General features: G+C 39.2%; 1 protein-coding gene across 5 annotated transcripts in view; it reads right to left on the reverse strand.

Annotated features, from left to right (window-relative positions):
* SLC16A7 (solute carrier family 16 member 7) overlaps positions 1–22,716 on the reverse strand; it is a 174,482-nt gene extending 151,766 nt beyond the window's left edge. For 3 of the 5 annotated variants that reach the window (XM_045873071.3, XM_054506956.2, XM_054506955.2), the window contains exon 1: positions 22,521–22,716. The gene's annotated coding sequence lies outside the window, so the exon portion shown is untranslated. Of the gene's footprint in view, positions 1–419; positions 527–22,520 lie in introns of those variants that run through there. The other 2 variants (XM_054506959.2, XM_054506958.2) reach the window with 2 other exon arrangements.
* Positions 22,717–23,592: the final 876 nt, after the last annotated feature.

Genomic DNA, 23,592 nt, shown 5'->3' on the forward strand with positions numbered 1-23,592 from the left:
AGAGAGCATATATCTTCATTATATAGTTCTTTCTTAAAAATATGACAAAATATGGCAAATTCTTTTCAGATAGAGTTCGTAAAAATGCAAGACATGAAGGAAGCCCTAAGTGAAAAGAGAGCTAAACCATACTCATGAACTGAAGGCCTCAATACCATAAAACTGCCAAACTGATGTACTGATTCAAATGCAATGAAAAATCCGATTTTTTTTTTTACTAGAAACCTGAGCTCAAATGTGTTGAAAGACCAAAGGGCAGAACTGGCAAAGTCAGTTTTAAACCAGAACAAATTGAGAGGGATGTGCTTTACTAAATATCAAGGTTTATTTCACAGCTGTGGTGCCTGAGAGGTGCCGGCGCCAGGTAGATGAATCCACCAAGAAACAGAATAGAAAGCCAGGAATAAATATACACTCACCCTCACACACACAGAAGTTTTGTATCCCAAACCTGGCATTATCCAGGAGTAGGCAGGGGCGTCTACGTTCGGCTCGGGTCATGATCCCGGGGTCCAGGGATCGAGCCCCGCATCGGGCTCCCTGCTCGGCGGGAAGCCTGCTTTTCCTTCTCCCTCTGCCTCCCCCCAACCCCGCATGTGCTCTCTGGTTCACTCTCTCTCTCAAATAAATAAAATCTTTTAAAAATAAATAAATAAGGGGCGCCTGGGGGGCTCAGTCGTTGAGCGTCTGCCTTCGGCTCGGGTCATGATCCCAGGGTCCTGGGATGGAGCCCCGCATCGGGCTCCCTGCTCAGCGGGAAGCCTGCTTCTCCCTCTCCCACTCCCCCTGCTTGTGTTCTCTCTGTCAAATAAATAAATAAAATATTAAAAAAAAAAATCTATTGGGTGCCTGGGTGGCTCAGATGGTTAAGCGTCTGCCTTCGCTCAGGTCATGATCCCGGGGTCCTGGGATCGAGCCCCGCATCAGGGTCCCTGCTCAGCGGGGAGCGCGCTTCTCCCTCGCCCACTCCCCCTGCTTGTGTTCCCTCTCTTGCTGCCTCTCTCTCTGTCAAATGAATAAATTAAATCTTTAAAAAAATAAGTAAATAAATAAATTTAAAAAAGGAGTAGGGAAAAGCACTGGTCATCCACACAGGAAAATATGACATGAGATTTTCCCCTCACACCATGCAGAAAAATGAACAGTAAATGAATCACCATTTAAGATAAGACAAATCTGGGGCGCCTGGGTGGCTCAGTTGGTTAAGTGACTGCCTTCGGCTCAGGTCATGATCCTGGAGTCCCTGGATCGAGTCCCTGGATCGAGTCCCTGGATCGAGTCCCTGGATCGAGTCCCTGGATCGAGTCCTGCATCGGGCTCCCTGCTCGGCAGGGAGTCTGCTTCTCCCTCTGACCCTCCCCCCTCTCATGTGCTCTCTCTCATTCTTTCTCTCTCAAATAAATAAATAAAATCTTTAAGATAAGACAAATCTGGGGCTGTGCTATCCAATCCAACAGCCACATGAGTCTATTTACATTTAAATGTAAATTGCTTACAATGAAATTTAAGAATTTGGCTCCTCAGTTGCACTCTTCACATCTCAGGTGCTCAAAAGCCACATGTGACTAGTGACTAGCATATTGGACAGTGCCAGATATAAAATATTTCCATCAGTGTAGAAAAGTCTATTGGACAGTGCTGAGAGACATTTAGGATAGGATCTTTATGGCCTTGGGGTTCAGAAGGATGTATTAAGCAAGATATGAACAAATTAAACCAAAAAAAAATGGAAATAACCGATAAATTCAGCTGTTAAAATTCAGAATGTATCAAAAGACACTCTACAAAAGATGAAGAAGAATGCCTTTGTCTGAAGGAAGGTGTTTGTAATATGTATGTACAGAATATTTGAGATATAAAAAAACCTATCTAAGCAATAAAAAGATAAACACTCATACAGAAAAAATGGATAAAAGACTTATCAGGTACTTTATTTGATAACAGAAAATGATAATTACAGTCTGACTTATTTTATCATATATGCAGACTAAAATGTTTGACAAATTTGCATGTTTCATTTTAAATCAACATGAGTAAGGAGGGGAACAAAAACCTATTTTCTGGCCTGGAAGGAAGATTATACTGGTTTAGACAGCAGCCCAGCAACATATAAGTAGGCCGATAATAATGTTTGAACGTGTAGTTAAGTAGATACTTCTAATGTTAGCTTATCCTTCATTAAAAGATAGTTTTCTAGCTCCCTTAACAATTTAACTTTACCTTATTTTGAGCACACAAAAGTCCTTGGGAGGCACAAAGCATATTTATACCACCTTCTCACTCTGGGTGTAAAATTTGGTGGTGACTATGACATTAATTTCATATTTACTTCAATCAGAAGAATCAGAGAACACAAAGGTGTGTGTGATTGGTGGATGGAATGGAAAAAATTGATTAAGTTATAAACATATGAGGAAATACTGAAAATATAATTGAAATGCATAGTTTCCTCAAAGCAAAGCAAATTTCCAATCCTGAATTAATATGAATAAGTATTCAATGTACCATCCACTTCCTTACGACCACCTCCCCTGCCAAACAAACAAACAAACAAACATACAGGATAAAAAACAAATCACAATTTCCTAGCTTCTATATGGAAATTTTTTTTATATTTTAATAAAGTGAATTTTAAAAGTTGATGTTTACATACCTTAAAACTTGAAATAAAACTACACTTATCCACATATCCAAGTGGCATAGTTTGCACTAAGTCTTAGTTTTTACCAAATTCTAAGAGAGGCATTAGAGGATTTTTGACCTTCTATTCTGGCATACTATTAAAGAAATAACAATATTAAACAACTTCAAAATAATTTATTAATTAGTATTATGAAGTGCCAAATATAAGCATGGTAATTTGATCCCAGTCAGACAGGGCGGTGTGAGTATGAGCCAATGATTCCACAAGTAGACTTTCTAATTTGTCAGAAAGAAATAGACAATGGGAACACGTTGTGTGGATCCCAGGAGACTAAGACATGATTTCACCTCTGAAGGGCTTTGTAATCTAAGAACGAGAGGAAAGCAATTAGTAGTTTGGCAATTCTGGTACAAGGTGAATATGTTAGACAGTTGCAGAAAGAGAATGGGACATTCAAGTCAGAGTGATCAATAGAGGACATACGACAATCACTAGTAATAATTAGGAAGAGTCCATACCATGAATCAGGATCCCGACCCAATAGATAGAGAGTGCACGATGGGAGATAGCCTGAGTCTAGGCCAGCTAGAAGTTACCACAAACATGATCCACTTTAGGGTAGCAGGACTTTAGCTCCTGGGCTGAGGTTCAAGGACTCCTCTCCCCAGGGAAGGAGACTATAAAACACAGGGCTGTGCCCCAGTTCTCATAGAGGACTGGGGAGTCAGAGAATTCTACAACCAATAATCAGTATGTGGAGACAGGCATAAAGTAACACTAATAGCAGAAGAAAATGAGGCTGGGAAAGCCAGGCTCATAAATGTGGGCATGTAACACGCATTATTAAAAAAAAAAGAAGAAGAAGAAGAAGAAGAAAAGAGCAAGAGAGAGAGCTTAGACTTGAGAGAACAATGGTCAACCATGGTACACCAATTCTTTTTTTTTTTTTTTGAAGATTTTATTTATTTATTTGAGAGAGAGAGAATGAGAGACAGAGAGCATGAGAGGAAGAAGGGTCAGAGGGAGAAGCAGACTCCCCGCCGAGCAGGGAGCCCGATGCGGGACTCGATCCCGGGACTCCAGGATCATGACCCGAGCCGAAGGAAGTCGCCCAACCTACTGAGCCACCCAGGCGCCCCGGTACACCAATTCTTGAATCAGACTTGCTGTTGAGAAACACTGCTAAAAGCTAAGCCCTCCAACTGTCAGTAATGGGGCACCCAATTCCAGCTTAGCCTCACTATTTCCTACGATCCTAAGCAGAGGCTGTTTAATTATATATTCTGCCGCTATTCAGATTGGCCTGTCAAAGCAGATCATGTTTGAGCTGGCCTGTAAGTACAATCAGTGAGCCAACTTTGCACACTAAGGAAAGCAGACAAAAGCCGTAAGATTTGGGGCGGGGTGAATTTTTGTGCATAATTTTATATTTCTGATTAATAGTCCTATATGGTTCTCTTTTGAGGTATGCTTGATTTCTCTTTCTCACAAATGCATGCCTCCTATCCCTCCTCTGTTACACAAGACTCTTATTCCTTTTCTCTTGCCAATTTCCTATGTTCTGTTGCTTCCAAAGGAGACACGCAACCCTAATATCCTTTTGTTACAGAGGTGTAAGTATAGACAGCATTCTTTTTGCAAAACCAAGAACAGGCACTGATGACAAGAGCCTTAGTCATTGACTTCCCAAGATAATGAAAATGCCAAGAAATGTTATAACTTCTTGAGCACCGCATGGCAAAAACTGCTTTCTAAGCCCATAGGTAAGACCACTTGGTTGATGCCTGCCTCCTTAATATTAATTCTAATGCAGAACATAGTGTGATATCTCTATGTGCAATTTTTCATAAACATACTTGATTATAAATTCAGTAATAACTTGGACGTTTTCAGAGGAAAAGGTTTTAACATGAAGCAGTAGATATTTTCCAAGGTGGTATGTTTTGCTTTGCATCTACAACCTTTTTCAAAGGCAGGGATCCATGGCTGCAAGAAACCAACCCACTCAGCATAGTTTAAGGAGAAGAGGAGAAAAAAAAAAACCAAAAAGACACAGAACTCAACTGCAGAACTCTCGTGTTGTTAGGCAGGTGCCTGCCCTCTCTTTCTAGGACCCTGAACAGTTAGTTCAGATTTCAGAATATGCTCTAAGTATTAAAATGCAGAATCTGGCGTGTCTATACCCAAACATTATCTCTATTATTTACTAACTTTGTGAACTTTGGTGAGTCACTTAATGTCTCAGTACTTCTGTTCTTTCCTGGAAAAAGAAAGTAATAATGGTACTTATCTTCTGTGTATGAACTAAACAAGATAACACATGACATATTTAGGATAGTGCCTGAGACAGTAGGCATTAAGTAAAATCATTGTGATAATATTATTATAATTGCTTGTTTGGGGCATATGTGCCATTCTTCTCTCTGGCTGCCTTTCTGATATGAATTTTGCCAATTTCTAGATTAAGGGAAAGGTAAAGAACACAATTCATAGGAACTTTTTCTCTCAGGCTAAACTTAATAAAATGAAGCTGGCTAAGAAACCTATGAGCTTCTTGTAAGATGGTGAGTTCACTCTATGCCTGCAAATCTTTTAATGAAGTTGGGTAATCACATTTCGTGGATTCAGTAGATAATATTAATACACTGGGTGAAATATTGGGCTAAACAACTTCTAAGTTTCTTTGAGGGCATGATTCAATTTATACAGACATTGTGTAAAATCCATGATACTAAATTCAAATAAAGACTTCAATGCAAATCTTGAACTTAAATTTTCCTTTAAAGGGTATATACCTTGTAAATCAGATTTGGTAAAGGCTAAATGTCCATTTCAAAAGAAAATATTTGGTAAAATCTTTATGTTAAAGTGAGAGCTCACCCAAAAAGTTTAAATGCTCACTTTAGATACATCTAACAAACAGAATTTTTAGTGTGATTGAGAAATAAAATGGATCCGTGGAAGTGTTCAGGTATTGTAATGGGAAAGTACAGGAGTAGAAAAATCACAAAATTTTATCAGCATAAAATTCTACATAGAAAGTGTAGCCAGTTTCCAAGTAAAACATAATTGCTACTATCAAAGATGCCATTTATTGCACCAAAAATTCAGTATAGATAGGTGATTCTCACAAAATCAAGAAAAAAGTGAGTTGTAGGAAGGAAGAAGGGGATGGTGGTACCAGTGACCAAAAGTAACAACCATTTCTCTTCAGAATTTCTTGACCTTAATATCTTTGTGTATGTTATGACCAGACCCATTACTAAGAAGGGAAAATCACACACCATAAGAGCATGTGTTGAACAATGAAGACTGCTAATTGTCATGCATTTTGGACTTGGAAGGGGTCATTCTACTTTAAAAGGATTGGCTTTGCATAATCTTAATTTTCATTACCTCAAAGGGTGTAGGAAGTATGGAAGGAAAAGTCCAATGTGCTGTTTTAGTAGCCTGGCAAACATTAGTCAAAAGTCAGGACACTTGCTCTTGTGCTTCTTAAATGCAGGTGATTTTCACACACCTTTTAGCCCCATTATGTAGTGCAACAATATTTTTAGGTTCATTGGTCTCGATCACACTAGAAAGAATGGAATGATATTATATGCAAAGATAACTAGCAAAAAATACTAAACATCCATATTTTAAAATCTATAACAATATAACAATTTATGTTGGTTAGACATGTGGTTTAATAAACGTTTGAGTGTGAGGTATACGGAATAAAGCTTTAGAATGTGGTGAGAAGAGTAATTTAGGGATGCTGAGTTGTGTGTTTAAGGAAATATGTAAAGTCTATTCAGCAGATAAGCATATAAATAGCATTGATAAGCATTTCAGTGATAGGGCTATAAGCTATAATACTACACTATAGAAGAAAAGATAATTTGGGTTACAGATAACAAGGGATGGTTTCAGTTTCCTTTCTTAGTATTCCTGCAATACACACTACATGTCTTTGCCTCCTATAAGGCAAAACAAAACAAAACAAAAAACCCTCAGGATTACACAAAATTTGGACAGCCAACCATCATAAAGTAAAGCTGTATTTCAGTAACTAAAAGCTTTCACCAGCAAAGGAGTTCAAAATTTTAGAATGCCTCTATGTATGATGTGGCAATCCAGAGAAACAATGAGAATGAGATGTCAGTAAAATAAATGCTTTTTCTAATGATTAAAAGCCCAAGATTTGGAAAGGCAGAGTGACTGGATAAATAATAAACAAGATAACCACAGTATTCTCACATGGGAATTGTTCATTTAGTTCATGAGTTAGACTTAAATTATTTTGAGTATATTAGGAAGACCCCAGGTCTCAATAACTAATTCCCCACCTTAATAATTCCATTTATCCCTTTGCTTTTTATTGTTGTTTATCATATCAATATTAAAATTTTAGGAACCCATAAGACCTTGATGTTTTTCATTTTCTTATGAAAACAGGGACAACGGCTACCTGATTTGCTATGCTTTGTAAGACACCTAGGAATATGTCACATGTTTAGAACTGTGACAATGAAATTCAGAATTCAGTTACTCTTCAGGCACACGCAGGGCTTTATAAATAATTCTTTCAAAATTCTATTTTGTCTTAAACACAAAGGTCTTGCCTCAAGGCACCGTTTCCTAAATGGTGCTCCATTAAATTACAGTGCTATGAAATTCTGTTCAAAAATGGCATCTGCAATCAAGTAAGTTTGAAAATTTTGAGCATCGTCTGAATAGACTATAATTAGAGGCCAGTGCCTGTCCAAAGCCAACTAGAAGTTTATGAGTATACTAATAGTGATGGACGAGAAGGGTGCATATGTTTTAATAAGAAACCATTTTGCCTTTATAAATCTTATGAAGGTACACTAATTTAAGTAATACATTCACATGACTAAAGACTTGCAGAATAGAGCAACAATATAAGCAGATTAAATTTTTTTATTACATACTTCATGGTGAAATGGGCCTAACAATAATGCTTAAAAAATAGAAGTGATTTTCTCCTCACACTACATATTAACGCAAAATATTATGCATTAGAAAAAATCTAGATTAATTATTTATAAAGTTAGCCAGCCACCTCTCCAAAGAATGGATTTGCGCCAAAACATATGCCATATTAAACTCTACGAAATCTCACTCATGTTAAGTAAATTCTCAGACAGAATATGACTTTTAACCAGGTAATGATGCTAGAAAATATACTATTAAGTGTAATAGTAGAGATGAGTTTTAGTTGCCCTTTAAATAATAATGTCAGGGGAATGGTGTAAATAAATAACATGTATCTAAGTTCTCCTCATACAGTGGGCTTATTCTGAAGATGCTGAAATTCCTTTATATCCATGGATGATACTTTCTTTCCAGAATAAAAGTGACTCAGTTCCCCTTGCTCATTCTACTGAACATTCTTTATTTTTTTACCCTTACAAATAGTTGACTTGAGATAATTGAATAACTAAGAAATAGAATCAAGCAGAGTCTTAAGAAGATGATGGAGTTATTTTTACACACGCACACACACAAAAATAAGGTAACTTAAAAATCAATTCAGAATGTTTCTTTTTTGTATTTGTGAAAAATAACTAACTCAATATTTTTTTCATTAAAAACTAAAGCAGCCATCAAAATTTAAATTCAAGAAAAACTATGAGCTTACTTATAGAGATTTTCAGCACAGATTTAGACACTTTTAGTGGTACCCAGAATATCTCAATTGCACGACAAATGATTTTTGTTGTTATTATCTAATTTTTTAGTTTTGTTCAAACTAAATGATAAAATACTTTGGTCAGAAGCAAAAGAGCGAATTCCCATAAAATGATATTATTTAGGTACTTTCAGGACACTTCCCACCTTCAGAGAATACTTTAGTAAGCACCTCCAACTCTTTCATTATATGACAGGTAGGATACTATACAATAAAATCCCCTCCCTTTGTATTTATACTTAAAAGGTTGCAAGCACAGGGTAGTAAAGGTAAAAGCCAGTTTCTCTAGGCATCATGCTGTTGCTTGTCCATTAGGCTTTTCTTTCTCAGTCTCACTTTTGGCAACTGTTAGGTTCCCATGACTATTATTTGTAGTTTCCCCTTCCAGTAAAACTGAAGGGCATTTCAGGGAACAGTCCCTAGGTCCTGGCCAAAGTCAGTGCCAAGATCCAACAGAGTCAAGTCATGGAGCAGGATGCAGGCCAGGGTCCAAGATGAGGCAATAAGCAAGCTCCAACAGGTTCATCTTTTTAGACTCTGGCACTGTAAATTCACAGGATAAACCCACATCTTATGAGCAAGGTGAAATCCAGAAAATCCAAGTGTCGGCTATACAAGTATCTTTATGTTGCTTAGGACACTGTCAGCAACAGGCCAAAGGCAGATTTCTGGGGTGATGGCAACGCCATCTATGACACTCCAGGAACAGGAAGAGCCACCAAAGATAAGAATGGTAACTTTGCTGGTATTATTACGGGAGCAATTGTGTGACTACACAAGTGTGGTGGTTTCAAAGAGACAGCAAATTCAGCATCTGAATGTTTACCAGTCCTGGTACACACACTTCTCTCCACATACCTGTTTTCAAACCTATCAGGAAATTCCTCATATAAAAGATTATAAAGGGGAAAAAAAGTAAAAGTCAGTGTCAAGCAAAGGACATTCTTCTTAGTGATCACTGGCATATCTAAAACTGAAATTAAACTGAAAAATTGAGAAATGATGTGGTTATGTGTGTTTCCATTTTCAGATTTCTAAGAATTGGAGACTTCCCAGGAATGTAGGAAGGAGATGGCTGTACAGGCAAAGAATATCTACTTTTTAAAACAAAGTTTGATTCCTTAATGAAATAAAGTTAAAGAATCATGGCACTTTGATCATCATATATTATTTTTTTTTTCTTAAGATTTTATGTATTTATTTGTGAGAGAGAGAATGAGAGACAGAGAGCACGAGAGGGAGGAGGGTCAGAGGGAGAAGCAGACTCCCTGCCGAGCAGGGAGCCCGATGAAGGACTCGATCCCGGGACTCCAGGATCATGACCTGAGCCGAAGGCAGTCGCTCAACTGACTGAGCCACCCAGGCGCCCCCATCATATATTATTTTGATGCGTTTTAGTAACATGGAGAGCACATCAGAACAACTTCTTTTGAAATCATTAATAATTTAATTACAAAAGATGGTCCTTTTCAGGAGCCAAAATAGTCCACGTAGAAACTTTTCTCACCCCAACAGACTATACGGGGATATCATATTTGTAATTCACAATTAATACTCCTTAATAGGTCAGCCTGAACCCACTTTTGTGGAAGAAGCCCTAGGCATACAGAAATACCTGATTTGCATAACTTCTCTTTGTTTGAATTATTGTCTTTAAACTCTCGGTTTTGGTAAACTGCATATTAAATACTATAGATTGTCTGAAAATAAATGGTCTATGCTCTTAATCTGTCCATAAAAATGTTCAAATAACAATGGAGCATTCCCTAGTTTACCCATCAACACTCCCCTATTTAGCAAGTGTTAATAATACCTGATAATGTTCCCATACCTCCTTAATTGGGTATCATTTTGGAGTCAGGAGGGATACAATGCACAAATTATATCCTTTGTCATCTATAAAGAAAAGTCCCACTCACACTGAAAGAGCATTAGACATAATAAAACTCTGATAAAAAAGACAGTGTTCAACTCAACTGCTTCACATTTTGAAACATGTAGTATCTCGGGGCGCCTGGGTGGCTCAGTTGGTTAGGCGACTGCCTTCAGCTCAGGTCATGATCCCGGAGTCCTGGGATCAAGTCCCACATCGGGCTCCCGGCTCAGCGGGGAGCCTGCTTCTCCCTCTGACCCTCTCCGCTCTCATGCTGTTTCTCTCTCTGTCTCTCTCTCTCAAGTAAATAAATAAATAAAATCTTAAAAAAAAAAAATTTTGAAACATGTAGTGTCTCAATCATGTATTTTGAAATTGTTTTACTATGAAAGAAACACATTTTTAATTATTTATACTGTTATTCATTATAGCATCATCTTCTAGGTACTGTAGCTGAATGTATGCGAACTTTGATGCTATGGTTAAGAGGTGAATTGCATATAATGAAGGTCTTCCTAAATCCCTTTGAAATGGGTTTAAGATGGACTCTTACATTGAATTCAAATCATGATGAAGTTCCAGGATTTTAATGAGCCAATTATTAGCAAGATTTTGTTTTTTTAGATGTGAATAGTTTCCCATTAACGTATAATTGGAGAATCAATGTACCTATTTAATAAAACATAATCAAGTACTCAGAACAAAAATAAAACAATATTCAAATCTCAGTTATTTAAACATAGTCCTAATGTAATAGTGTTATCCATGTCTATCTCATCTCTTGATGCTAACCTCAGTCACAACATACACAGTTCACAGAGTTGACATTTTTTGGAAGAAGGATGTGTACTATGGTCTGAATGTTTGTGGCCCCTCAAATGCAGATGTTGACATCCTACTGCTCAATGTGATGATATTAGAATATGGGGCCTTTGTGAAGGGCTTAGTCATGAGGGTGGAGCCCTCATGAATGGGATCAGTGCTCTTGTAAAGGAGACTCCAAAGAGCTCCCGCATCCCTCCCACCATCCCTCCCACTAGAAGTCTGCGACCTGGAGGAGGAAGGCCCCCACCCGACCACATTGGCACCCCGATCTCAGACTTGAAGCTTCCAGAACTGTGAGAAATAAATTTCTATTGTTTTTTTTTTTTTAAGATTTTATTTATTTATTTGAGAGAGAGAGCACATGAGAGGGGGGAGGGTCAGAGGGAGAAGCAGACTCCCTGCCGAGCAGGGAGTCCGATGCGGGACTCGATCCCAGGACTTCAGGATCATGACCTGAGCCGAAGGCAGTCGCTTAACCGACTGAGCCACCCAGGCGCCCCAAATTTCTATTGTTTATAAGCTACCTAGTCTGTGGTATTTGTTATAGCAGCCTAAACATACTAAGACAATGTGGAAGAGAGGCAAAATAAAATTTTATCAACATTTTTCTTATCCTTTTAATTTTATCTTTTGTTTTTTTTTTTTTAGAAAGACTTCCATGTGTGATTTTGATATTTAGAAATATTTTTTTAATTAGCACAATTTAAAAGGACAAAATCCTAAATATTTCTCTTTTATCTTTCCTATATTTTCCTTTACTAGAAAATGTGTGAGGGAAGGAAGATTCTACTCTACCTGGGAAGACTATATGGAATAGGACAAATATGGATTTTGGAAGACAGAGCTTTGTTATCCAACCCGCCTACTTCATTTCCATCCTAAATTAGTGAGAATGATGTACACATTACAGGGCTGTTGAAGTTGTCAGATAATAACTTTCAGGATTATGTGAGGTAATGCATGTAAAGCTCCCACACCTTCTCTCTGGCACACAACCAGCACCAAGTATGCTATTTGCCTTCTCCTTCCCCTTTTCTAATTCCAAAAATCTGAGTGAGTAAATCTTTTTGGAAATCCTTTGGACACAAGAGAATAATTAAAAAATTACATTTTTAAATTTAGATTTTATAGACCACAACTCAATATCTGAAAAGCTAGTAAAATCCAAGGCCTGATCAAATGTGAAATAATTTAAATAGCTTGTAGACTAAAAAATTTGGATGGGGCATTCACTCTTAAATGAAAGCTGTAGAGCAAATACGCCTAATAATTTTTATCATAAATAGTGAAATATCCCAACGAACAATAATTAAGTTTCTAAGCATTTAAAATAAGATTTTATTTGGGGGGGCACCTAGGTGGCTCAGTCGGTTAAGCATCTGCCTTTGGATCAGAGCATGATCCCAGGGTTCTGGGATCTAACCCCACATTGGGCATCAGGCTCCCTACTGGGTGGGGAGTCTGCTTCTCCCTCTCCCTCTGCCACTTCCCCCACATTCCCAGCTTGTTCTCTCTCTCTCTCTCTCTCTCTCTCTCTCTCGCTTGCTCGCTCTCTCTCAAATAAATAAATAAAAATCTTTTTAAAAAGGGATGCCTGGGTGGCTCAGTTGATTAAGTGTCTGCCCTCAGCTCAGGTCATGATCCCAGAGTCCTGGGATTGAGCCCCACATCAGGCTCCCTGCTCAGTGGGGAGCCTGCTTCTTCCTCTCCTACTCCCCCTGCTTGTGCTCCTGCTCTGTCAAATAAATAAAATCTTTTTAAAAATCTTAAAAAACTTTTAAAAATTTAATTAAAAAATAATATTTTATTTTTAATTGGTGATATGTCTACAGAAGTGTCTCTTCCCCCTTCTTATTGAACATTTGAAAACAAATGTAGATAATGGGCCCAGGTATATTACTGAGATAGAGTAATAAGTCTATGTTATTGATAAAAATAAAATAACAATAAAAATTTACATGTCTCCTCACTGAAGCAGCTTTTTTCTTAAATTAACAGCATTTATTACTTAGAAACTTAATGATAAAAAAGGAAACAATTTTTAGTGAGATTTAGAACTGGTATCGGTGAATCCTGTAGTAGGCCATTACTGTGTGTAATTAATGTTCTTTCCATGGCACAAGTGGCCAGATTACTCTCCACAGAGATGTTAATGTGGCCCATGAGGGATGGATTTACATTTTCATATACTCCCTGCAGCTTCTTCTGAATCATTCACCTTTTCCTATCTACTTATTATTTTGTCATATCCATTAGTGATATGCAAATATTGCTGCAGTATCTGCTGCTTTCTAAGTTCAGGGAAAAAAAAAAAACAACAACCTGGTATTAAGTTGCATTGATTCTTTGTTTTTCCTTTCAAAGAGGCCATTGCTTTAGGAAAATACATTGAAGCACTTTATTGCTACACTGAAGACACCGTGGAATAAGCAAGTGGGACTTAGATGAGTATTAGGAAGGGTTACTACAGAAAAAGGAGAAAAAAAAAAAGACATTATAACCAACTAAACATTACGAAGGAAAAGAGAGAAAGGATTATAGACAGAAAGTAACAGAAACAAAAGAAATAAAGAGGATATAGAAAGTTCTGGGTCAATAAAACATCAATATTTTCAATAAAAATTTGCAGATGCATTTGTAGTGAAAGCAGACTCAGCTTTTACAAAAATATGGTACAATGCTTTTAACAGAATTCAGTCACACGATGGAACAAATTGGCAAATTCACTTTTTTTAATTTATTGAAGTCCATTCCTATCTATGTCCCAGCTCCAAAAATTTCCTTTTAAAAAAGTCAATTTCTTGATTATATTGAATAATGGTGATCTACTTACTACTATTACAGTCTTAAGCCAATTACCTGTTCTATCTGATCCTTAGTATTCTCTTCTGTAGATGGGAACAACCACATCTACCTCACTGGGCTATTGTAAGTTTTTAATGAGAGGGTATGAAATGCTCTTGACACAGTGCAGGCACTTAGTTGTGTTCTCAATATCTAGTATTTTTTTTACTATAACTAGTGATTAGTAAAAATAACTAACACATGTCTAGCATGCATGTACTTTTTGAATATTGAGATAACTTGTGAGAAAAAATTTCTCTGTCCTCTACAGGAAATAATCAATTTTATCAGGTGAGTAATATTCTGGATCAGTGATTTTTCCACATGGACTATATTCAGTATCACAGATTATTAAGTAAAACAAAAATCTTATCTTTAAGTAATTCACCAATTGGGGGCACCTGGGTGGCTCAGTCAGTTAAGCATCTGACTCTTGGTTTCAGATCAGGTCATGATCTAGGGGTCCTAGGATAGAAGGTTGCAGTTGGGCTCCCTGCTCAGTGAGGAGTCTGCTTGTCCCTCTCCCTTTCTCTCTGTTCTACTCCTCCCCCTCCACTCTTCCCCCCACTCTGGCTCTGTCTCTCAAATAAATGGATAAAATCTTAATAAATAAATAAATAAATAAATAAATAAATGAATGAATGAATGAATGAATGAATGAATGAATAATCCACCAATTGGTTCAAAGGTCTCATCAAGTTTAAGAATTATTGTTCTAGATGAATACTTACAAAAGGTATACTCACAGACAAATGGTTATAATATTATAGGAATTATATACAATGCTATGATCCTTATTTAGCAGATTTTTGTATTTATCCATGTGTTTGCTTTTGAGTTTTATGACACTTAAACCTACCATCTCCTCATTTCACTTAAAGACTATCTTCTCGAGGCGCCTGGGTGGCTCAGTCGTTAAGCGTCTGCCTTCGACTCAGGTCATGATCCCAGGGTCCTGGGATCGAACCCTGCATCGGGCTCCCTGCTGGGCGGGGAGCCTGCTTCTCCCTCTGCCACTCCCCCTGCTTGTGTTCCCTCTCTCGCTGTGACTCTCTCTGTCAAATAAATAAATAAAATCTTAAAAAAAAAAAAAGACTATCTTCTCAGCTCTAAAACATTTCTACTTCTTTCATTAAAGTTTTTTTTGATTCCTCCATCACTTAGTAAAGTCTCCCTCTTCTAAAATCCTAGAGCAGGGATCAAAAAATATATTTTCCTTAAAGTGATAGATATTAAATATTTTAGGTTTTATAGCTTAGTTACAACTACTCAACTCTATCCAGCAGCAGGAAATTAATTGGCCACTGAGAATGTAAAAACAAATGGGTGTGGCTGTATTCCAGGAAAACTTCATTTACAAAAACAGGCAGCAGGCTAGATATGGCCCAAGGGCTACAGTTTGTCAACCTCTGTTGCAGACTATCGCTGCTGTCTACCATTTATTTTGATAATTCTACTCTGGATTGTACCTATAACTGGTACACATACTGAGAATGTCTCTGAAATTACAGTCCTCAGGGTGTCAGGAAGGATATCTTACAGATAGTTTCAGCTCTCTATGTAGAGTACTTTATATAGAAATGCTAATTATTTATTTATTTGAAATGATTTAAGATATGGGAGCAAGATTTAGTTACCATTAACATCTTAGCTGCATTAAAACATGTACTGAGATGCTGACTCTTGGGGTTCCCTAATGGGCATCCTTATCTTGCTGAGTCTTTAGTCTCTCTATCTGTAAATGAATATAATCTATCTTACATGGTAATAATGAGAATTAGAAATATATATAAAAAATCAGACACACAGGAGGTGCTTAAATAGTATTATTAAAATCAAAAACATCAGAGACCAGCTTTGAAAATTCCTGAACAGACAAAACCAGTTTAGTCATACAAACAAAGCTTAATTTAGCTTATTTAGCAAGACTAACTTGGCCTGGGTCAGTTCTTGCTTATGCCTCTGAAAATCATAAGCGCAGCTTAAGCTGGTTTCCAAGGTTGATTTGAGGTAACTACTCACCAATTTCTTATCTAGACTTTTCTAAACCTGAATGCCTCCAAAAACACAGTGGCCCTATCCAGGTTACAAAACAATAGGTAGAAAGCCTGAATATGTTAAGTTGATAGAGAAAATATAAGACATGTAAACTGTCACCAAATACGTAGAGGCTGTCAATAAAAATGAAAAGGGATTTATTTTGTGTGGCCTCAGAAAGCTGAGTAAGGACTCAGGTAGAAGCAAGAACTTTGTCACAATTGGAAATGCCTTAAAAAGAATAGACTGCCTCGGTGTATATACTTAAAATAAATAATAGATGGTGGTTTATTAAAGATGCTCAAGAAACAGTACATAAAAATGGAAGGAAACAGGAGGAAACAGATGTGCTCTAAATTCCTTGCACCTCTGTATTCCACTAAATTGTTAAAAGATATATTAATACAGATAATTATACCTGGCCTCCAGAGATTTGTATTACATAGAGAAACTAAGGACTTATACAAATGCAACAATAATAAAATGCTTAAAACAAATAAGACAGATTACAAATGCAACTTTACTAAAATTTTTAAAAAGTTTCTTCTACTTATCTAGAACCTTCAAAGGAAATTTGAACATGGTATTTAAGTTCAGTTATGAAGGTGAGGTTAAAGCTAGAAATGGAAAGAGCAGGAAGTTGGAGCATTTTAAGATGAAAGGACAACATGGCCAAAGGTATGGTGGCAGGAAATAGAATCCAGATGAATGAGACAGAGGGGACAGTTCAATTGGACTCAAGTATGATGATGGTGAGAGATGAGCCTGGAAAAGTTTTTTGCAATTACAGGGACTGAAATGCTAGTCATTAGACCTAGGGATGGGAGTCACCAAAGTGTTAGGAACATATCAGAGAGGGAGGTGTACTTCAGTAAGACTATCTGGTGGCAGGTACAGAATTAAGTGGTATAGTGAGAGGCTAGAGGTGAGAAGAGCCACTAAGAGACTGACATGATTCTAGGTAGTATGTCAGAAGTGCCCAAATTCTGTGTCAGGCAACATCAGAAAAGAGCAAAGTTTGAAAGATTTTGGTTGTACAATTGTCAGATCTCAGCAACTGACTTGGAGATGCAAGACCAGGAGGAGGTCTCAAATCTTCTAGACTAGGATGCTAATACCAATAACAGCAATAAGAGCAAAGCAAAGAAGGAAAACAGAGTTCAGAGGATGTTGTTGAAGGTGTCAGTGGCACAGGGAAGGGGAGCTGTCCAGCAGGCACTTGGAAAGGTCGGCCTGAAGCTTATGTGAAGGTCAAGGCTGAAGATAATGATGTGGGAGTTATTCCCACCGAGGAAAATGGATGAGCTCTGTCATTCAACAGAATATACACAAAAGAAAAACTGAGCAGGAGGTGAAAGAAGGAGCTGCAAATAAGCAGTCAGAGAAGTAAGAGGAAAACAAGGAGTCCCTGGAAGCCAAAAGTTTAAGAAGAAACAGGTGCCAATATTGCCAAAGGCTGATGACAGGTTAAAACAAATGCAAGCTTGGAACCTAGGATAACATGATTATTACATGATTATACTTAATATATCTTACAAGAAAGAACTTATTCCCTCAAATCAAGGTATTTTCACATGAGATTATCTTTTGAAGAAAAAACAGAAGACACTCTGATCTCAAGGATAATTTCCTTAAACATTCTCAATTTGATCGTATTGCCCAATAATTTTCAACCGCATCTAGTACCATTCTTCCAAGAGATATACTTAAACATCAGGGGCATTTTGGGTAATTATCATGGCCGAGGGGAAGCTATCAGCATATAGAGGACAGGGGTCATAGACACTAAATGTCCTGCAGTGAAAGAGGCATTCCCACACAAAGAAGAGGTGTCCTGCCAAAATGCCAAAACACCTGTTGAGAAACACTGTCACATGATGCTGTTCATCACTTAATACACCTTTGGCATAGTTGAGAAGAACTGATAGAACATTGGATTCCTACATTTTGGAGAATCAGACTTAAAGTAAGGCAAATATCATTAATACAGTTCATCCCTTAGAAACTGTTAAGTAAATTCATGCCTTTTAGCTTTGCTGTTTATTCATATCTAATCTAGTTCCAAAAGAAATGGTCTTCAAGTAAATTACTTAGCAGGGCAGCTTCTTCTTAAAAATTATAATTTGTCTGTGTATTAGCTCTAATCAGAATCTGTTTAGGGGTATAGATGATTAATAAGAATACATTTATTATGTTATTAGGTGAGGAAACAGCCAATGTTTGACATAAAAAACTTTCTAAAAAATACCAACATTTTATGCAGATCTTTATTTTTCTAAACAAATATTCCTCTTGTGTTCACCACTTGTACTAGGTATTTTTAATTGAAAAATTGCTGTTTTAATGCCAAATATTACCAAAAATTAATTCCCAGTTCAGATAATTGAACCACATATGTCAATTTTTATAGGGCTATCCTAATTGCACAAAACTTTTAACAAAAGCATCTTTATACCACCATTACGTACTGTCACTCAAATGCCCTGTAAGATTTTCATGCACTCATTTGGGATTTAAATGAATATTAATGAAAACATTTGCAAGAGGTTTTCATAGTAGGACAGGAAAGTGTTTTCAAAAATATTGGCATCACTTGTTAACACTAATATTTATGAATATGTTGAAAACATCTCTGATGTACCCAAGCACCAATTAATCCAGTGCTAGTTGGACTAGTTTTATTATAGTCAAGTTCAATTTGTTTAACTTGTGGTTAATTTTTTCCCAGTGCTCTTGATTATTACAGTTTAGACATAAATGCACATACCCCCTTCTTGTTTACTAACGGCCATTTATATGGGGTAAATGTTTTTTTTTTCCTCTGGACAATGGTCCATATTAGGCTATTCTCTCACATTATGATTGTAAACTATTGGATCTCCCAAGTAGGCAGACTAGGCCCCTAGGTTCATCATTTAAGGGATCAACTGAGAAAACGAAGATTTCTCTTTAAAATATTTTTTAAGTTCTGTTTCTCACTGAGACTTGGTGTACAGTTGTTTCTCAACACATTTCCTAATCACTTTAATCCAGTTTTGAGAAAGGCTGTGACACACCAAAATGACCTCTCAGACAATGAGGGTCCATGTAATGGTTTATGATGCAATCCAACACCGTTAGGCCATCTAATGGGAAACATGGCTTTTACAAGGGTTCTCAAATATCTGTTAAGAAAAATAAGCCAGAGATCCTTTAACAACCTAACAGCCTCAAGGCCACATAATTAATATGTACCACTAGCTGCCATTATGCATGTGCTTGGCACGGTGCTAAGCATTTCACGGGTATTATCTCATTTGAGCTTTACTCCCAATATATGAAATTGAATATTACCCTCTTTTTGTACATGAAGAAATGAAGAAACAGTTTTTGAGACGTTTTCACACATGAAGAAACCAAGATTTCGAGAGGTTTAGCAATTTGTCCTAGCCTGTAAATGGCAGAACCAAGATCAAAACCCAGACAGAAGAGACTACAGAGGCCCTGCTTTTACCCTCTTCCCTCCTTTGCCCCAGAGACCTGGGCCTCTAGCTGTGCAATCTGAGCATGTCAACTCTTGGTGCCTAAATTCCTCTTCTGCAAATGTAGATATTGACAGACATAGAGAGTAGTGGCACAGTGCCTAGAATTTAGTAACCATTACAGAAATGTTGTTACAGTACTATACTCGGGCTTTTCAGAGTAGGTGGATTGTAGTCTGCCCAAAGTGTAAAATAAATTGCAGCTCAGTCTCTTCCAAAAAAAAATGGAAATCGATTACTGGAAAAGATAATTTCCAGGGAAAGAGTGTCTTTCTCTCATAGCAAGAAGAAAATCCTCCATTTCCTGTCTATACAGGGTCACTCATTAGGCAAAGGATGGGGCTGAATACACCCATTTCTGAGGTGAGGTGCCCTTCTCAAACTGCCTTTTAGCAGTTCTTAAAAACATTTCTTACAACTGCTAAATCCCTTTCAAGTTATTTAGGATATATGTCTCTTACACTGAGAAGGAAATTGAAAGCTAAGAGGATATTGTGATGAGCACCAGGTGTTGTATAGAAGTGTCAAATCACTATGTTGTACACCTGAAACTAATATTACAATGAATGTTAACTAACTGGAATTAAATAAAAACTTAAAAAATTTTAAAAACTTAAAAAACTTATATCTAACAAAAACAACAAAGCGCTAATAGTACAGGAGGAAGATTAACCTGGATAACCAGATGTGAATTTTTTGAGAGCAGAATTCTACCTTCATCCATCTTGGTAACCACAGTGCAGTGTCTGGAATGATTCCAGGGGTTCAAAAATAGCTAGTCTATGTTTTAGGTGTTTTCCATACACATTACTCCTCATAATAGCCCTTCAGGTAGATACCACCAACCACATTTTAGAGATAAGAAAAACTGAGGAGGAGATTGTTAAATAATTACTCAACCTTAAGAAAGTACAAAACTGACCTTGAAGTCTAACTCTGAAGTTAATTACTTTTTTCCATGTGAATGTCTCAAAAAAAAAAAACCCCAAAACCAAATAACAACAACAACAAAAACGTTTAGTGAATGAATATAGAAGTAAAAGTAAATGCAGGAGACTTCCTTTTATTCCAGATTCATGATTCAGGAATATGACTGTGGATAAGGGATATTTCTATAGGTCACTCTGCCCTTCTTCCTTCAGGAGGGCTCAAGGCTGAGAATATAAGCCAGGTTATTATGAAAGGGTAAATACATATCCGGAAATAAACTGAGCATTTATAGGAGGATTCAAGAACTTGGACACTGGGAAACGGGTGTTAGTTAAATTTTCAGATCACTTACCATTATTAAAACACTCCCTGGGGGCGGAAAGCAGTATGTAATTGCAAACTGCTGATGAGAGTTTTGCAAAAAAAGTTTCTGACTTTATGAGTTGTTACACAACACGTTGAGTTGCTTAAGGTAGTAATCTTTCCCTTTCACTGAATCATTCAGTTGCCCGTTCGCTTAGACTGCTTTAAGTGCAATGTGTTCAGAAGCAGAAAGTGGAGCTAAGATTGCTTCACCAGGGCTAAATAAGGGTCACCTTGTTCAACCCTCATCTACTCTCTGTAGGCACCACCCAGCTTTGATTTCTTAGCCACACTCCCCAGAAATGCACACTTAGTACTTGTGGTTCCAATGACAGCACACTGACTTAATGCAACTTTTAAAAGTTTGCAGCCCTCTTGAGCTCTCAGCTTGTGTTTAGCCATAAAGCACGCGGTGCCAGGAAAGGGCATCTAGCGCCCACTGTTTCCTCCTGCCCAGTCTTTTTCCCCTCACCCTCATGATGGCTCACTATTTTAATTCTTTACTGTGTCTCTTTTTTGGACCAGGAAAGGGAGGAGGACATGAAATATTAGCTTTCCTACAAACACCAGCCAGCCCTCAGCCAACCCAACCCACTGAGTACTACTACTCCAGGAAGGGATGATAGAGTCACTTGCAGAGAAACCGCTCATCATTTCCTGTGTGTGTGTGTTTTAATATCCCTTGAGTAAACCACAAAGTGGTGTATGTGTGTGTGTATTTTAATATCCCTGGAGTAAACCACAAAGTGTGTGTGTGTATTTTAATATCCCCGTAGTAAACCACAAAATCCCCTCGCCAGCCCTACCAGGAAAGTGGCCTTGGTCATGACCGCCCTTGCCAAGGCAGTCTGCAATCCTTTTCGCGGAAGTAAGGGAGAAAAGGGGCTGCAGAGGGCAGCAGCTTGGCAGCACCCTCCGAGAGGAGGCAGTTCGCACCGGAGCCGCGTCTCTAGCCTTCCGCAATACCTGGCCAGGCCTGGAGACCCCAGCGTGGCGCAGCGGCCCAGAAAACCGGCGCAATACAGGGAGGCGCAGGCCCTCCTCGGCCCGCGTCCAGTCAAGCTCCCTTCTGCCCGAACGCAGGCCTCTCCCGCACACATCTTTCCATCCGCCTCCGCCCCACTATGCAACCTGGGAACCAAAAAATTAGGAAGACGACACCTCCTCTTTTGTCCCCTCCTCCCAGCCTCTCCGAGCCCCGATCGTCTGCTACAAGAAAAGACCCTCCCTACACACACTTTCACCATCGCTCGTCCGCAATCGCTGCGGCAACGAGGCCGCCCCAGGGTGCTCGCGGGCCTGGGACGGGATGCTGGCGACAAGCGCACCGGGGATACGCCTGTTGGGAACCAGCCCCGAGAGACTCGTGGGCCAAGGAGAGGGGGAGCGCCGCGTGGGCAGAGTCTCCGCGCTATCGCCCACACCGGCGGCATCTCCCAGCCAAAGGCGCGCGGGCGCGCGGGCGCGCCCCGCCCGAGACCCCCTCGCGCCCACCTCCCCGACGCGCGCGCGCGCGCCCGAGCCCGCGCCGGCTGCGGCCCCCTCAGCGCCCGCGCAGCTGTCCGCGCGTCTCACGGACGCGAGCTCTACTGCTGCGGCCGCTTTGGGCGGGTTTGGTCTATGAAAGGGCTCGCTGGCCAGCTCTGCGTCGGCGCGTTTGTCACCGGCTAGCCATTATTTTTACACACGCGTGCGGCTCCGCTGGCAGCTGGTTTGGCAAAGGCACGCTCGCCTTCCTCTCGGCCGGCGCCGCCGCCTCCCCCCTTCCTCCCGGGGTGTACTTACTTTACCCGGTGTCTGGCACGGAGTGGGCGCTGCCGGCTCCGCCGCAGCCGGTTCGCCTCGCTGTCACCGGGTGAATGGAATTATTTATTTATTTATGTCCCTAGACTTGTCCTCGCCCGCCGCTGCCGGGGGAGGAGGGGACAGAAGGTGGTGGGGAGGCGCGGCTGCTGAGCGCCCTAGTGGGTGCCTGGGAGCGCGCGCCGCTGGGTGGGGGGAGTGGAGGAGGAGGGCGGGGGCGAGCGCTCTGGGCTTTCCGCGAGCCGGCGGGCCGCGGGAGGGGGCGAACCCCGCCCTGTGACTCAGGGCCGACTGAGCATGCTCCCAGCGACTGTCACCGCTGAAGACACTCTCTGGGGCTCGGGGCACACAGAGTTTAGTTTGGGCCAAGGAAGAAAGTCAAGAATCGGATAGGAAGAACTGTTGTTCGGGATCGGTCATGACACGTTTTACCGAAGCACTTTGGCGGCGAACCTAAGCCAGGTGTGCAGGAGCTCTGCTTAGATACCCGCTGGGAGTTGTGCAATCTACATGAGAGGGAAAGCATGCATGGGAGAGGAGCCTGCACAATGCAGGGAGATTTGAAGATTCTCATTGTGAGTGTGGCAGGAAAGTGTTGGGCTGTTTTTCCTTTGAGGTCTTTTTTTGTAGCGAAAGCATGCAGTGTTGGAGATTAGGCTCACCAACCAAAACACTGTAAGAGAAAAATAAAATTTACACCGTGGGACAAGGAGTACAGAAAATAGTACAAGAAGAACTTAAAAACAGGAAAGAAATGAAGGAAAGTCAGTTGTAAATAATTCCTTCCATTTTTAGTTTCTCAAATTATTTAATTCTTCAAAGTAGGAATTAGTATTTGTCAATGAATACTGCTAGGGATAATGGTAATTCCACAACCATTGGTTTGGTTTCTTCTGCCTTTATTTTTTTATTTTTTTCTCCACTGTCTAGAACATGTTTCTTGAGGAAGCTGGAAAGAGGAAGGGCTGGAAGTGAATATTTAGTAACACCAAAGATTGGGTTCCTTAAATGTCTTTACAGTTGAACTACTTCTTAGAAGAAAAGGAACAAGAAG

Source organism: Mirounga angustirostris, unplaced genomic scaffold, assembly GCF_029215605.1.
Source record: "Mirounga angustirostris isolate CCGP_5_RB_7025 unplaced genomic scaffold, mMirAng1.0.hap1 SCAF_5, whole genome shotgun sequence".
Taxonomy (NCBI): Eukaryota; Metazoa; Chordata; class Mammalia; order Carnivora; family Phocidae; genus Mirounga; species Mirounga angustirostris.